The sequence below is a fragment of the Lepus europaeus genome, chromosome 8 (genome assembly GCF_033115175.1).
Source record: "Lepus europaeus isolate LE1 chromosome 8, mLepTim1.pri, whole genome shotgun sequence".
Lineage (NCBI taxonomy): Eukaryota > Metazoa > Chordata > Mammalia > Lagomorpha > Leporidae > Lepus > Lepus europaeus.
Genome location: NC_084834.1, coordinates 66652180 through 66670117, shown reverse-complemented (window position 1 = coordinate 66670117; position 17938 = coordinate 66652180). Strand labels below are relative to the sequence as shown.

General features: G+C 40.7%; 1 pseudogene; it reads left to right on the top strand.

The window, feature by feature from the left end:
• The first annotated feature begins 369 nt into the window (after positions 1-369).
• LOC133765286 (dimethyladenosine transferase 2, mitochondrial-like) overlaps positions 370-17938 on the top strand; it is a 33063-nt pseudogene continuing 15494 nt past the window's right edge.

The window sequence follows — 17938 nt, the reverse complement described above, 5'->3', positions numbered from 1 at the left end:
CAGCAGACCTTGAATCTGCTGGTACCTTGACCTTGTAGTTGCCAGCCTCCAGAACTGTGAGCAAGACATTTCTGTTGTTTAGAAATCCCCCGGTCCAACATCTTCTGAGATTGCAGCCTGAACTGTTCTTTCTCCAGGGTCCCAACCAGGGTGTCACATTGCATTTAAACTTCACTTCTCCTTAGATCTAACTTCTTAGCTTCAACAATTTTCTGCCTTTCTTTGTTTTTTGATGATCTTGATGGTTTTGAGTAATATTAATTAGGTGTTTCGTAGAAATTTCCCCTTTTGGTATTTGTCTGATTCTACACCTTGAATGTGTCCTCCAGAGATTCATATTTTAGACATTTAATCTTTAGTGTAACAGTGATGGAGATGTTGCCTCATGGCAGGGCCCTCACGGATGGGGTAATGCTCTTATAGAAAGGGTTTGCCAGTGTAGGTTGGCTTTCTGTCGCCCTTCTACCTTCTGCCTTGTGCTGACTCAGAAGCGCCTTGCAAGATGCCAATACCCTAATCTTAGATTTCTCAGAGCTGTGAGGAAATACATTTGTGTTCTTTATAGTTCTTTATAGTTTGCAATATTCTGTTCTAGTAGCACAAACAGACTAAGATATCGATGTTTTCATGATGATTAGACTGGGGTTACATGTTTTATTGGAACGAGATTACTAATGTAGTGTCATTATCATCACATCAAGGGTACTATCACCATGACTTGTAATTGTGAAGGCTGACCTTGATCACCTGGTTGAGAGAGTGTTGTCAGTTTTTTCCACTGTAAAGTTACTCATTCACCCTGCTTTTCAAATGATTTTTGAGATGATGAAGTCACTATAAACAGCCCATACTTGGGAAGTGAAGAGTCATACTCAACCTCCTTGAGGGAAGGGTATTTACATAAATTATTTGGATTTGTTTGCATGGGAGATTTGATTATTCTGTCTCTTTATTTACTTAACTGTTTACTTAGTATGGACTCATGGATACTTACTTTGCACTTTGAGTTATATTCTGAAACTAGTTTATTTGTTTTCTTGCTCTAATTGTTCCGGCTTTGGCCATTGGGGACTTTTTCAGTTGCCTCCTGTATCCCTTGATGTACCTCTATCACTGTGTTTTTCTTTCCTAGAGCCTTCCATTTTCTGGACCTAAAAGAGGCTCCAGTCTCATTTTGTATATTTCCTTCCCAGTTCCAGAATCAGCCATTCATCCTAGGAGCCTTGGTCAGACTAATATCTAAAGAACTAAATTACTGCCGGCGCCGCGGCTCACTTGGCTAATCCTCTGCCTGCGGCTCTGGCACCCTGGGTTCTAGTCCCGGTTGGGGCGCCAGATTCTGTCCCGGTTGCCCCTCTTCCAGGCCAGATCTCTGCTGTGGCCCGGGAGTGCAGTGGAGGATGGCCCAAGTGCTTGGGCCCTGCACCCGCATGGGAGACCAGGAGGAAGCACCTGGGTCTTGGCTTTGGGATTGGTGCAGCGTGCCAGCCGTAGCAGCCATTTGGGGAGTGAACTAATGGAAGGAAGACCTTTCTCTCTGTCTCTCTTTCTCACTGTCTAATTCTGCCTGTCAAAAAAACAAAACAATACAAAACAAAACAAAAAACCAAAAACAAAACCTGAATTACTGAACTTTCTCTAAATTTTACCTTGTGCTTGGCATATGCAATTATGCTAATTATTTTGCTTAGTTGGTGCTCAATTTCTTTAATTTTATTTTGTAATATAGATAAGTCAAATATATATAAATAGGGTAATGAATCCCTATTTTAATATCATTCAAGTTCGGCATATCATCTTATACCCAATCTTATTTTATTCAGTAATTTATTCATTTATTTGAAAAGCAGAATGACAGAAAGGTAGACGCATATACACAGAAAGAAAGAGAGAGAGAGAGTTCTTCCGTTCACTGGTTCACTCCCCAAATGCCCACAATAGCTGGAGCTGGGCCAGGCCAAAGTCAGTAATAAGAAACTCCTTACAGGTCTCCCTAGTGGATGGCAGAGACTCGAGTGCCTGGGCCATTTTCCTCTGCCCGTTCACACACATTAGCAGGAAGCTGGATCAGAAGCCGAGTAGCTGCTTCTTAAACTGGCGCTATGATATGGATGTGGGCATCCCAAGTGGCAGCTTAACTCACAGTGCTGCAAGCCCTGCCTCCTTACTTTGGTTTTCTTTAAAATATTAGAAAGAGAGAGAGAGAGAGAGAGAGAGAGAGAGAGAGAGAGAGAGAGAGATCCTCTTAGCTGGCTTACTTCCCAAATGCTTGCATGACCAAGACTGTACTGTGCTGAAACCAGGAGGTGGTGGGACCTCAATCCAGGTCTCCCACTTGGTGGCAGGGATCCAGTTACTTAGCCATCAGCACTGCAGCAGTGTCTGTATTAACAGGAAGTTGGAGTCAGGAGCCAGAGCTGGAAGCTGAAGCCAGGTATTCTGATGTGGGATGTAGGCATCTTAACCATTAGATACCAGCTCTCATCCTATTATTTTATCTAAAAAACACTGAAGCATGAATTTCAAAATAATAACTTTAAAATATAGAAATACTGTAAAGATAAAAATGAACTTAGTAATGATTTGATTGGTATTAAATTAAGGGTAGCAACTATAAGAGTACTTCAAAATGTTAGAAGGAAAATAGAATGAAAGAAGGTGGGCGTTGTGGCTTAGGGACTAAAGCTGCTGCCTGCTGTGCTGGCATCCCCTATGGGTAATGGTTCGAGTCCTGGCTGCTCCATTTCTGATCCAGCACTTGCTATTGTACATGGGAAAGCAGATGAAGATGAGCCAAGTATTTGGGCCCCTGCCACCCCCATGGGAGTCTGGGATGAAGCTCCTGGTTCCTGGCTTTGGCCTGGCCCAACCCTGGCCATTGTAGCAATTTGAGGAGTGAATCAGAGGATAGAAGACCTCTCTCTCTCTCTCTCTCTGTCTCTCTTGCTATCTCTCTCTCTCTCTGAATCTGCCTTTAAAAAATAGAATGAAAGGTAAGATTATGTTGATGCAAAATTTTTTTGAAATCCACATGAAGTTTTTCATAATGTACATTTTGCATGAACTTTTTTGAAGACCAATTGTATGCATTTATTTCAAAACTTTTGCATTAAAATGAACTTTTAAAATTTCATTTTCCATAAGCTTTTTTGTTTTTTATTAATTTTTATTTATATAAATGGAAGAAAATTCACGTAACTCATATAAACAATTCCCACCCAAAGAAACCTTTTATTTAAGGAATACAGACTTCATGCATTTCATAAGTACAACTTTAGGAATATAGTGATTCTTCTTATCATACCCACCCTCCCACCCACTCTCCCACACCTCTTCCTCCTCCCTCTCCCAATCTCAGTCCCATTCTCCACTAAGATCCATTTATGGTTAGTTTTATACATAGAAGACCAACTCTATACTAAGTAAAGGGTTCAACAATTTGCACAGTAAAAAAAAAGATAAAAATGAAACAAAACAAAACAAAACAACCTGTTTCTCAACAGTTGAGACAAGGGTTGTACTTTAACTGGCCAATTTTCTTTCTTTACCTTCTTTCTTAGTGATGACCCTGTTTCTGTGTTTCTGTGTGCAGCACATTCTTAAGCTTCTTTTGAAAGGCTAGACAGGTGGTGACAAATTCTTTCAATTTCTGTTTGTTATGAAAGTAATTTGTTTTACCTTCATTCATAAATAAGAGCTTTGAAGGGTATAGTATTCTCGGTTGACAGTCTTTTTCTCTTAAGACTTGGAATGTATCTTGTCATTCTCTCCTAGCTGTAGTGTTTCTGATGAGAAGTAAACTGTGAGTCTAATTGGAGATCCTCTGAAAATAATCTGGCATTTCTCTCATGCACATTTTAGGATCTTCTCTTTATGTTTTACTGTGGAGAATTTGATTATGATGTGTCCTGGTGAAGATATTTTTTGGTCGTGTCTATTAGGAGTTCTGTGTGCTTCTTGTACTTGGATGTCCCTTTCTTTCTCCAAATTATGGAAGTTTTCTGTTATTATTTCACTAAAAAGGCCTCCTAATCCTTTCTCTCTTTTCATGCTTCAGGAACTCCAAGAACCCAAATATTGGGTCATTTGATAGTATCCTGTAGATTTCCAATGGTGTTTTTTAGTTTTTGCATTTTCTCTTCTTGTTTTTTGTCTGACTTTATAATATCCTGTGATTTGTCTTCTAAGTCAGATATTCTTTCTTCTGCCTCACTGATTCTGTTGTTAAGGCTTTCCACTGCATTTTTTATTTGTTCTTTTGAGTTCTTCATTTCCAGGATTTCATTTTGCTTTCTCTTTAAGGTCTCAATTTCATGGGAGAAATTTTCTTTCATGTCATGTACAGATTTCATTAATTTGTGCATTTGCTTCTGATGTAACCTTATAATCAATTTTTTGAATTTCATTTCTTGCATTTCTTCAAACTCTTCATTTTCACAATCTAGTATTGAAGTATTGTATTTTTTTTTGGAAGCATCACGTTGTGTTCTTTATTCTTGTTTCTTGAATTGGTGTGTTTATTATTCAGCATTTATGGAGATACTGTTTGGCTTCTTCTTTGCTTTTTTTGCTGTGGTGGCTTTTATCTTTGGACTATGTCTGTGTGGATTAATGGAGTGTCTGTTTTCAGGGAATACCTAGAGGTGTGTGGTGAGTGTGGCCAGGACGCTCTGTTCAGTGTTCCAGGGTGAAGGGAGTGTTAAGGCAACACCCATGTTGGGTGTGGTAAATCTCTCTCTCTTTTTTTTTTAAATCAGAGGGGAGTTTCTTCTTCTGTTGGCATAGACTCAGATCATTTCCTCTCCTCAAATGAGACCAGTGCCTGGGCGCCAGCTCCAGCAGGAACAACACTCATCTGCACTCCACAAGGACCACACAAAGGATCTGTGCAGTCCTCAATGTAAGCAGATTCCCCAGCAATGTCCCTCACCAGGGAACCAGAGAGCCCTGAGCATGTGGAGCCTCCCACAGTGACTGCCCAAAGTCCAGCCACACCCTGAGCCTTCCCATGCATTCTCAGTGTGTTCACAGTCCTGGCACACAAACCTCCCACAATCATGAGCACCTAGTCTCCTGTCAGGTCTCCTGCCAGACTCAGGAGTTTACATGCAGCTGGTTTCTGGGCTCAGACACGAGATGGTACAGCTATTACATTGTCCAAAATGGTGCCTGCTCTATATCGGCTTCTTATAGGATGCCATTGCAGGGTGATAGGGGAGAGAGAAACATGCTTCCCCACCTTTCTCCTCTAGTTTGGCAGGTACACTGTCCCCCACAGGGCTCCAAGCTGGATTCCCTCCTGGCTTTTCCTGCAGCCTTATCACCATTGACTTGGGCTGCTACAGTCTGGTCTCACCTCCCTCCAAAGCTGGTGCAGAGGCTCTCAGCTGCTGGGGTCCTGATTTGTGCATGCCCACACCCTCCACATAGGTCTGCTATGTCCCTTTAATTTGTGTGGAGTTCCCTCTGCCAATTTCTCCCTAACTCTTCCCTGAGACTGCGCTCTATAGTTTTTTTTTTTAACAATCTTCTCCTAGACTAGTGGTAAGCTCCCTCCCTACTCTGCCATCTTAATCCAATCTCTCCATAAACTTTTTGAAGTACTCTTGTATTTTTTCCTCCTACTTCAAATGGTAGAACCTGTGTCCTTCCTCCTTGAATCTGGGAAGGCTCTTCACTACAACATGGCAGAAGTGATGCTGTAACAATTTTGGGGCCAAAGCCTTAAGATCTTCTGCATTTTTGTCATTTGAAATGCCTTTTCTGGGAGCCTTGAATTTCTTGTAGTTTCAGCTACTATGAGACAGTAGTAGAGAGGCAGGTGTTAGTACTCCAGTCAATGGCCCCAGCTTCTAGCTGTCTCTGTGAAGGCACCAGATGTGTGAGTGAAGCCATCTTGGATGATTCAGATCACCCATGCTGCTCCTCTGGTGTCAACATGCAGGTTAGACAAATCACCCTCCCAGATCCACTGGAATTCCTAACTCCAAAAATATATGACATAGGACTAAGTTTTGAGGTAGTTTGTTACATTGCCATAGATAACTGAACCAGCAGACTTTTTGATTTTGTATTCTCAATGTTTCCTTATGAGCGTTATAGTTTTGGGAGTATGACTTAGCCTAGCTGGGAAGGGCTAGGGTGTAGATCCATGGTAGGCACTATGATACAGCTGGTTCAGCCACCACTTGGGACATCCACATCCCATGTTAGAGTGCCCATTCAAGTCTTATCTATTCCCCTTCCGGTCGTGCTTCCTGTTAATGTGCAGGAAGACACCTGAGAGACAGCAGGTGATGGCCCTAGCACTCAGGTCCCTGTCACCTAGTGGAGACCAGGATGGAGTTCCAGCTTCCTGGCTTTGGCCTGACCCATTCCTGGTTGTTCAGGCTTTAGGATCTTGGCTCAGGAGATGAAAGATCTCTGTCTCTCTCTCTGTCATTCTGCCTTTCAAATAAATCAACAGATGTTTAAAAACATTATGTTGAGCCATTTGCCATGTAAAATTTTGAATAATTCTTACCTATGTCCTTTTTTAAAAACATTTTAAAAAGATTTTTTATTTATTTGAAAGTCAGAGTTACACAGAGAGAGGAGAGGCAGAGAGAGAGAGAGAGGTCTTCCATCCGATGGTTCACTCCCCCGTTGGCTGCGACGACCAGAGCTAAGCAGATAAGAAACCAGGAGCCAGGAGCTTCCTCCAGGTCTCCCGCATGGGTTCAGGGGCCCAAGGACCTGAGCCATCTTGTACTGCTTTCCCAGGCCATAGCAGAGAGCTGGATTGGAAGTGGAGCAGCCAGGTCTTGAACCAGTGCCCATATGGGATGCTGGTGCTTCAGGCCAGGGCGTTAACCCACTGTGCCTTAGTGCCGGCCCCACCTGTGTTCTTAACATAATTTATTTAAGTATTTATTTATGTCATTTAATTTTTAATAACAAGTGTCACAACATTTCTGAAAATTTAATCATTGGCATTCCCAGTCTGACGTGAGCTTATTGTAGAACATCACTGGCTGCCAGTCTCTTCTTTTTTTTTTTTTAACTTTTATTTAATGCCTATAAATTTCCAAAGTACAGCTTATGGGTTACAATGGCTTCCGCCCCCCCCCCATAACTTCCCTCCCACCTGCAACCCTCCCCTTTCCAGCTCCCTCTCCCCTTCCATTCACATCAAGATTCATTTTCAATTCTCTTTATATACAGAAGATCAGTTTAGTATACATGAAGTAAAGATTTCAACAGTTTGCACCCACATAGAAACACAAAGTGAAAAATACTGTTTGAGTACTAGTTATAGCATTAAATCACAATGCACAACACATTAAGGACAGAGATCCTACATGAAGAGTAAGTGCACAGTGACTCCTGTTGTTGACTTAACAAATTGACACTCTTGTTTATGGCATCAGTAATCACCCTAGGCTCTTGTCATGAGTTGCCAAAGCTATGGAAGCCTTTTGAGTTCACCGACTCTGATCATATTTAGGCAAGGTCATAGTCAAAGTGTAAGTTCTCTCCTCCCTTCAGAGAAAGGTACCTCCTTCTTTGATGACCTGTTCTTGCCACTGGGATCTCACTCGCGGAGATCTTTCATTTTTAGGTCATTTTTTTTTTTGACAGGGTGCCTTGGCTTTCCATGCCTGAAATACTCTCATGGGCTCCTCAGCCAGATCCGAATGCCTTAAGGGCTGATTCTGAGGCCAGAGTGCTGTTTAGGACATCTGCCATTCTATGAGCCTGCTGTGTATCCCACTTCCCATGTTGGATTGTTCTCTCCCTTATTTGTTCTATCGGTTAGTATTTTCAGACACTAGTCTTGTTTATGTGATCCCTTTGATTCTTAGTCCTATAATTATGATCAATTGTGAACAGAAATTGATCACTTGGACTAGTGAGATGGCATTGGTACATGCCCCCTTGATGGGATTGAATTGGAATCCCCTGGTATGTTTCTAACTCTACCGTTTGGGGCAAGTCAGCTTGAGCATGTCCCAAATTGTATATCTCTTCCCTCTCTTATTCCCACTCTTATATTTAACAGGGACCATTTTTCAGTTAGGTTCAACACTTAAGAATAACTGTGTATTAATTACAGAATTAAGCCAATAGTATTAAGTAGAACAGACAAAAAAAATACTAAGAGGGATAACGTATTAAGTTATTCATCAACAGTCAGGGCAAGGGCTGCTCAAGTCACCGTTTCTCATAGTGTCCATTTCACTTTAATAGGTTTCCTTTTTGGTGCTCAGATAGTTGTCACTGATCAGGGAGAACATATGATATTTGTCCCTTTGAGAGCTGGTTTTTTTGAAAAAATGAATAAAATTGACACACCATTGGCTTAACTAACTAAAAAAAGAAGAGAAAAGACCCAAATCAATAAAATCAGAGATGAAAAAGGAAATGTAACAACAGACACCACAGAAATAAAAAGAATCATCAGAAATTACTACAAAGAGTTGTATGCCAGCAAACTGGGAAATCTATCAGAAATGGATAGATTCCTGGACACATGCAATCTACCTAAATTGAACCATGAAGACATAGAAAACCTAGACAGACCCATAACTGAGTCCGAAATTGAAACAGTAATAAAGGCCCTCCCAACAAAGAAAAGCCCAGGACCAGATGGATTCACTGCTGAATTCTACCAGGAATTTAAAGAAGAACTAACTCCAATTCTTCTCAAACTATTCAGAACAATCGAAAAAGATGGAATCCTCCCAAATTCTTTCTATGAAGCCAGCATCATCTTAATTCCTAAGCCAGAGAAAGATGCAGCATTGAAAGAAAATTACAGACCAATATCCCTGATGAACATAGATGCAAAAATCCTCAATAAAATTCTCGCCAATAGAATACAACAACACATCAGAAAAATCATCCACCCAGACCAAGTAGGATTTATCCCTGGTATGCAGGGATGGTTCAATGTTCGCAAATCAATCAGTGTGATACACCACATTAACAGACTGCAGAAGAAAAACCATATGATTATCTCAATAGATGCAGAGAAAGCATTTGACAAATTTCAACACCCTTTCACGATGAAAACCCTAAGCAAACTGGGTATAGAAGGAACATTCCTCAATACAATCAAAGCAATTTATGAAAAACCCACGGCCAACATCCTATTGAATGGGGAAAAGTTGGAAGCATTTCCACTGAGATCTGATACCAGACAGGGATGCCCACTCTCACCACTGCTGTTCAACATAGTTCCGGAAGTTTTAGCCAGAGCCATCAGGCAAGAAAAAGAAATTAAAGGGTTACAAATTGGGAAGGAAGAACTCAAACTATCCCTCTTTGCAGACGACATGATTCTTTATTTAGGGGATCCAAAGAACTCTACTAAGAGACTGCTGGAACTCATCGAAGAGTTTGGCAAAGTAGCAGGATATAAAATCAATGCAAAAAAATCAACAGCCTTTGTATACACAGGCAATGCCACGGCTGAGGAAGAACTTCTAAGATTAATCCCATTCACAATAGCTACAAAAACAATCAAATACCTTGGAATAAACTTAACCAAAGACGTTAAAGATGTCTATGATGAAAATTATAAAACCTTAAAGAAAGAGATAGAAGAGGATACCAAAAAATGGAAAAATCTTCCATGCTCATGGATTGGAAGAATCAACATCATCAAAATGTCTATTCTCCCAAAAGCAATTTATAGATTCAATGCGATACCAATCAATATACCAAAGACATTCTTCTCAGATCTAGAAAAAATGATGCTGAATTTCATATGGAGACGCAGGAGACCTCGAATAGCTAAAGCAATCTTATACAACAAAAACAAAGCCGGAGGCATCACAATACCAGATTTCAGGACATGCCAGTCTCTTCTTGATTACTTTGTGATGATTTTACCTTGATGCAAAGGTATGGCAGAAAAGTTGAGTTACTTGCTGTGGAGACAGAGTTCTATTAAAGTTTTGGTTTGGTAACTTAATAGTGGTATGACCGTGAGTAGGGTATTTAATGTCTAATCCTATTGCTTCACATGCACAATGAGAGTTATCATACCTACCTGAAAAGATTATTGTGGGAGATTGAATGAGAGAAAACAGAACTTTGGCTAGCTACCATTACCACTACTATTTTTTCTTGGCAGTGGCACTATTAAAATCCACAGTAACCCAAAGAAAGCAAGCCTTTCTCTGGTGGGTAGAGTGAGATTATGAGATCTTCCATGGTCTTTGGTCCATGGCTTGCCTGTGTGGGAGATTCCAGGCTTTACAGAGAAGGGTGTGGTGTGGAGCCAGGCAGCATGAAGGCTTGGGCACACCCGATAAAAGAAGTCAGCACACAGGGGCCCTAGCTTTTGCAGGGCGAGGATTTCTTACATGTCCATCCTCCAGGGAGGTGCTTGAGACAGAATTACATGGTCTCCCTTTGCAGACTGACAAACTGAAGATAAAAAGGTCACAACTTGCCTCAGGATCACAGGAGCAGAGCTGGGAAAAAGAAATGGCAAAAATCTTCAGCGAGGCTTTGTGTTAATGGATTCACTCCCATACCCAGGCCAGGCAGATTCTTTAATTTCCCCCAAACCATACACTTAAATGAGGCCTGTTTCAGGCAGAGACACTAATCCAGCCCTGAGGTGGAATAATTTCTCCTCAGCGTCCTTCTTTGATGTGTAGCTGATATGGAACTGAGTGCCAACATATGTTTGTACAAATATATTGGCAAATGTAAGCAGCCTACTGCTAATTACTACACTCTGAACCTCATGTGAAGTTTGAATGATGCCTCAAGGAATTTGAATTTAAGAAAATAATATATATATATATATATTTAAATGTGAGCAAAAATGGGTTAACTGCTTTGTGGTTGAAACTGGAAAACACTCAAGAATTATCTCGTCTTCTCAAACATTTGGCAATAATTGGTTTACTTAAGGAATTCAGGTCAAACATTTGCTAGAAGAGATGGAAGCATTTTGGATACTTTTAAAATGAAAAAGAGCTATTTAAATCTAAAAATCTAACATTTCTTTAATAATTAAAAACTGAAAATTAGAACAACATCTTTGAAATGACCTCTATTAAAGAGAGAGAGAGAGAGAGAGAGAGAGAGAGAAAGAAGGAGAGAGAAAGACTGATATACTGATACCGACTAGAGTTCACAAAATAAACATCATTTATGGGTAGGCAACAGAGTTACTGGGTTGAAAACACAGTGAACACTGTGGGAAGTTCAGAGAGCTTGCCCTGTCTCAACGTTTTGAAATTCAAATCATTCTGGAGTACTGTGCTGGCTTAGCGTAACTGGTAAGGTCAGAGCAGCCTTTTGTCTGTGATGCAGGGGTCCTTGATTTAGATGATGTCGCTTAAAAAAATGGTGTTTCATCAGGCCACTACATAATTTAAACTGAAACATCATTTTAACTTAAGTTGCTTGATGCATCTCTTCCATTAATTTTGCGACATTTTACGACTCAGAGGTATTTTTCAGTCCTAAGGATGGATATATAGAATTATTCTGTTGATCAGCTTCTGAATATCTTGAAATTCAAATACAGAAATATCATAAAAGTGTTTTCTTTTTCAGAAGGTGGAATATTTGCATTCTATAAAGCTGTGGAAAAAGCTGCAGGACACTGATCTGGATAGCAAGAGACAGAAAATTAGAGCAGACCACAGGTGAGCTTTCTTTTCCCTCCCCAGGATGCATTGACTTCTACGGTAAGCTAGGAAAACTGAGACTGATTCAGTCTGGACATCTCCAAGTCTAGATATTTGTATGAAAATTTCTCTAATTTGGTTTAGCTGTAAGGTAGATGTCCAAGTTGAAAATACAGAAAGGCAAAACTGCCTTGTTTTTTGAAAAGCTAAAAAAAAAAAAAAAAACTAGTATAATAACTTCCACTAATTAACCAATGAAGTAATTTGATAAAAATTGTGGTTTACTTTCCTAGGAGAGCGATATTAATCACATGACAGCGTTAATTTGTAATTAGTACTTAAGTGTTGGGAATTATATGGTTGTATCTAAAATTCCTTAGTATACTTGAATATAGATTTTTTTTCTGAACTCTTTTGAAAAATTTCCTGAATTTAAGTCACTTTATTAAATTTCCTTTTCCCTGTATGTGGCAATGGTTAAACAAATATGACTATGTGTGTAAATATCCTTGGGAAGTTATGCATATATAAAATATTGTGAGCAATTCCACCACATTTGAAGTCTAATATTCATCTGTGAACTCCCATCTCTGGTTCTTCCGGTTTTGTTGCTCAAGTACACCCACTGCAACAATTCTTCAATGTCATGGAGACCTCCAGCCCATCAACCCTATGTTGCCCTATCCATCAGTTCCCTTCTCTCTTCATTTCCTTTCTTGTCTAGCATAATGTCATGGTCCATCATTATTATCACTCCCTTGCTAATGCCTTACACCTCCTTGCCCCTCTGGCAAAAGCTCAAACCTGATAGAACTGAACCATCCCTTTTCCATGCACACCAATTGAGTGTTAAAAATCTCACATTGAGGCTGACATACAATTTTAAATTCTTGAGCTCAAACTTCCAAGGAGCTCAATCAAAAACTAAACTTTCTTGACTTTTCCTGTTATTGGATCAAACTTTTATATACTATAACTCTGATTTGGAAGAATAAAGAGGCCTATGTATTTTCTGTAACTGTTGTGATATTTTCCTTCTGGTCTCACTTAGTAGCAGAGACAAAGGTTAGCAGGTGATGGTGAAGAAGTAGGGTAAGAAAGACTTAGAAAGTTAGGTATGGAATTTAATTAGCATAATCTCAATTTTAGATTTTACTACTTTGTGTCATGTTTGAGGGCTTCACCTTCCAACTACCTTGATTTTATGACAGAGGGCAAGGGGACTTCTGATTGACTTCATAAACTCTAGGCTCCTCCTCTCTTTGATGGGGAGGTGGGGTGTCCTATCTGTATTTTCAGTTATCCCTTTGCACAATATTCACGGAGGTATATCAGGTCTTCCACAGTCTTTGGGGGTCTAGTGAATGCATTATTTCTGAAATCTGCAATCTTATCATTTGTTCTTGTTGCGCTGATTTCAAATTTTATAGTCTCTTTTGTCCAGTACCAGGTCCCTTAGGATCACCCAGTCTTTTCAGTACCTTTATATCCATTCACATTGGACATAATCTTTAAAAAACCAGTAGCAATACGTGTGTTTTGGTTCCATGTCCATCATTCAGACTTGGTGGTAAAATGCATAAGGGGCTTTTGTTGGTAGGTTGTGTCTCTGCTGGGCTCTGCCTGGAGAAGCAGGATGCTGGCTCCAGTACCCTGGGTGTCTCTGTACCTATCTGAATGTCTCTGCATACTCACTTCTCAGAGTTGACATTGAGATACAGGAATGATGAAGATGATTCTGTACCTCTTGTTCTTTTCCTGTCTAGATTCTTCCAGGGCTGATTAAGGAGAGCTCTGCCCTTTCCAGTGTGGTAGGGACTTTTCCTGTGTCTTATCTTGGATTTGTCTACTGATAATAAACTTGATGGTCAAACAGGCCAGACTGGCTTTTGATACATTCTGAGTTGAAGGAATTAGAAAATCCCCTTTGTCTCGAAAATGCCTGGTTTTAAATTTATGATATTGCCAGGGATTCAGATGAGTACTGGTTGCTTTCTTTTTCTTCTGTTTGTGCTGGTCTCCACCCTCCCATACCCCTGACACCGGCTCTCTAACTCCGGATAGATGGATGCCTCCAAACAGAGAGAAGGTCACGTCCATGGAAAAGTAAAGAAGAAAATCACATTAATATATATCAAAAATTGTTATCTTTGTTCCACTGCTAAGTTTACTTTTCTACTTTTCAGGATGACTGTTTTGTCTGTCTGCTTGCTCTTTGGAACTGTCATTACTCTTCCCTCTTTTTTCCTAACTAGTTCTCAGCAGAAGACCCCTACTGATATATCCCTGTAAACTATCAATCATCAGAGAGCTTGCCCTAGGGAACCAGTAAATTGCCTATATCTCTTCTCTTCTTTATAGGAAAGATCAAGGAAGAATCACTTCTTGGGGCCGGTGCTGTGGTGTAGCAGGTAAAGCCTTCCCGGCTCCTGGCTTCAGATCGGCGCAGCTTTGGCCGTTGCAGCCATTTGGGGAGTGAACCAGTGGATGGAAGACCTCTCTCTCTCTATCTCACTCTCCCTCTGCCTCTCTGTAACTCTACTTTTCAACTAAATAAATGGTTCTAAAAAAGGTCAATTCTATCAAAGGCCAGTATCTTCCATTTTTCCTTGAGATCTTCTTTCCTTTTTCTTTTTAAATGTTAACTATTTTTATTTGCTTAAAAGGCAAAGAGACATAGAGACAGACATAGATGTTTCATCTGCTGGTTCATTCCTCCAATGCCTACAGCCACTGGTGCTGGGCTAGGAAGAAGCCCGTTCTCAAGATCGCTATGAGGGTTTCCCGTGTGAGAATCAGCGACCCATGCACATGAGCCATCACCGCTGCCTCCTGGCTGGGACATTAGTTAGAAGCTGGAATCAGGAGTAGAACTGAGACTCGAACCCAGGCATTCTGGTATGGAAGGCAGGTGTCTCAAGAAGCATCTTAACTGCTAAGCCAAAATGCCCACCCCTCTCTTGCCTTTTAAAACCTTTTAATTCTTCCATTTATCTTTTGCGTTCTGAAAATGTCTCTTTCTACTGAAATGTCCTCATTGGTGTATAAATGTACTATAGTATGCCTCTTAGAGAAAAAAATCCCCACTAACCTCACCTGTCACCCCACCCTCAATTCAGTGCTTCTTTCTTCTGCCACCCTGGATGTTCAGATTCCGTGAAGAAGTAGTACACACTCAGCCTCCTTTCCCACCTTCTAGTCAGTTTCACATCACTCAAATCTGGCTTGCATCTCTACCACCTCCCCAACATCGTTGGTGCAAATCCAGTGTTTATGTTTCTGTTCTCATCTTACTCAACTCCCCAGCAGCATTCGCATGGTGGGTCATTTTCTCCTTTGGGAAAGAATTTTGTATCTTCCCTTCCATGATGTCACACTCTTCTGGCTTTCTTCTTGTCTCACTAGCAACTCAGTCTCATTCTCCTTTACTGGCTCTTCCTCATGACTCAGACTGTAAATATGGGAGATCTTCAGGCTTGGTCCATCCTGCGTGCCTTTTTAAAATATTTTTCTCCAAAGTGATCACATTCAGTTTTAATGCCATGTGTGCTAGAATTTTCCGCATTTGTATCTCTTCCCCAGACTTCTCTGAGCCAGCCACTCAAATATTCAAACTATCTTCTTGATATCTGTCTTTGGAAGAATCACAGCAATCACAGTCTTAACAGGGTTTGATTTCCCATTCTTCATTGCCTAATAATCCCCTTTAGTCTTCTGTGTCAAAAAAAATAGTGACACCCTCCTCTAGGTGCTTAATCCAGAAATATGACAGATTTTCTAGATCTCTCAGTTGCTTCTTTCAAAAAATTTGTATTTATTTATTTGAGGGGTAGAGTTACAGAAATAGAGAGGGAGAGACAGAGAGAAAGATCTATTTGCTGGTTCACTCCCCTACTGCTGCAATGACTGGAGCTGGGCCAATCTGAAGTCAGGAGCTAGGAACTTCTCCCAGGTCTCCCACCTGAGTGCAGAAACCCAAGGATGTGGGCCATCTTCCACTGGTTTTCCAGGCCATAGCAGAGAGCTGGGTCAGAAGAGGAGAAGCCAGGACACGAACTAGCACTCATATGGGATGCTGGTGCTGCAGGCAGCGGCTTAGCCCACTACACCACAGAGCCAACCCCCTCGGTTGCTTATTTTCAGTCTCGTGAAGGTTTATTTTTCTTGATGCATTCTTTAAACTGTATTTTGTCTTAGCATCTATCCTCTCTTCATTTGAATATTTTCCTCTATTAACTGAATCTACTCCTGTAGCTTCATTGATATGATATGATGATGACTCTCTGAATTCCATCTCTAACCTTAGATTTTCTTCTGAAATCATGGCTTTTATATTTTAATACTTAGCCAAAATTTTCATTTCGGTGTTCTGTTGAAAATCTCAAGTAAATGTAACCAGAATGAATTTACTACACTTTCCCAGAAACTTGTGCTTCCTTCTTGCTCTCTTGTTCAGTGAATGATAATAAAGTCACAAGCAAGAATTCTGGATATCTTTCTTGCTACATTCTTTTTTTCATTCACATGAAATTCACTGGAAGATTTTGTTTCTTTAACTTCTAATTATATTACTAATTCATCAAATCATCTTTTATTGTGAGACCACCTTGGAACAGATGTCTCAAATTTTTAAAAAAAATTATTTGGCGGGGAGAAAGAGAGAGAAGACAAAGAACCAGTTGCAGGTGGTTCATTCTCCAGCTGCCCATGAGAGATGAGACTGAGCTTTCTTTCTTGAGCTATTAGGAGCTGGGAATGCAATCTACATCACCCATGTGGCTGATCAGAACCTAGGTTGATAGGGACAAATCTTCATATTATACTGTCTGAACTGTTTCACCAGTTTTTCATTTTTACTCACTTCCAGTTCATTCTTGAAGAAGCCAGAGTGACTTCTAAGAGAGTAACTTCATGTCATTCTTCTATTTCAAGCCATTTGTTTTCATATTATAGTTCCTAAATCTGCACTTGTTTACTTACCTATGGTTATAATCTTCAGTTAGAATTTATGTTCTATGTGAGCAAGGTCATAGCTTCTCATTTTGTTTGTTAAGAACCTTTAATTGGTTGTTAAGCAATTTAAATTTTTATTTAAAATTAAGCAATTTTAAAATTTTATTTCAGGAATACAAACTTCATGCAGTTCGTTTATACAGATTCAGAAACATAGTGATTCTCCCCACTCTACCTCCCTCCCACCCATTCTCCCACACTTCTTTCTTCTCCTTTCCCTTTCCCATTCACATTCTTATTCTTTTACAAAGATCTATTTTCATTTAACTTTATACTCATAAGATTAGCCCTATAGTAAGTAGAGGGCTCAACAAGCATTATGAAGAAAAATGCTAAAAAAAAAAAAAAAACCCAAATAACAGAGAAACAAAAAGCATTGTTCCTCAACTGTCAAGACAAGGGCTGTCCAAAATCATCACATCATTAAGTATCTCTCTCTCTTTCTTTCTTTCCCTTTCTTTTCTTCCTTCCTTCCTTCCTTCCTCCCTCCCTCCCTCCCTCCCTCCCTCCCTCCCTTCCTTCCTTCCTCCCTCCCTCCCTCCTTCCTTCTCTCTCTCTCTCCCTCCCTCCCTCCCTCTTTTTTCCTTCCTTCCTTCCTTCCTTTCTTCCTTCCTTCCTTCCTCCCTCCTTCCTTCTTTCTCTCTCCCTCCCTCCCTCCCTCCCTCCCTCCCCTCCCTCTTTCTCTTTTCTTTCACTCTCTTTCTTCTCTTCTTCCTTCCTTCCTTCCTTCCTTCCTTCCTTCCTTCCTTCCTTCCTTCCTTCCTTCCTTCCCTCCCTCCCTCTCCTCTCCTCTCCTCTCCTCCTCTCCTCTCCTCTCCTCTCCTCTCCTCTCCTCTTCTCTCCTCTCCTTTTTAAGATTTATTTATTTGAGGCCAGCGCCATGGCTCACTAGGCTAATCCTCCGCCTGCGGCGCTGGCACCCTGGGTTCTAGTCCCAGTCAGGGCGCCGGTTCTGTCCTGGTTGCTCCTCTTCCAGTCCAGCTCTCTGCTGTGGCCCAGGAGGGCAGTGAAGTATGGCCCAAGTGCTTGGGCCCTGCACCTGCATGGGAGACCAGGAGGAAATGCCTGGCTCCTGGCTTTGGGATTGGCGCAGTGCGCCGACTGTAGCAGCCATTTGGGGGGTGAACCAACGGAAGGAAGACCTTTCTCTCTGTCTTTCTCTCTCTCACTGTCTAACTCTGCCTGAAAAAAAAAAAAAAAAAGAAAAGAAAAGATTTACTTATTTGAAAAGCAGAGTTACAGAGAGGCAGAGGCAGAGAGAGAGTCTTTCTTTTTTTTTTTTTTTTTTT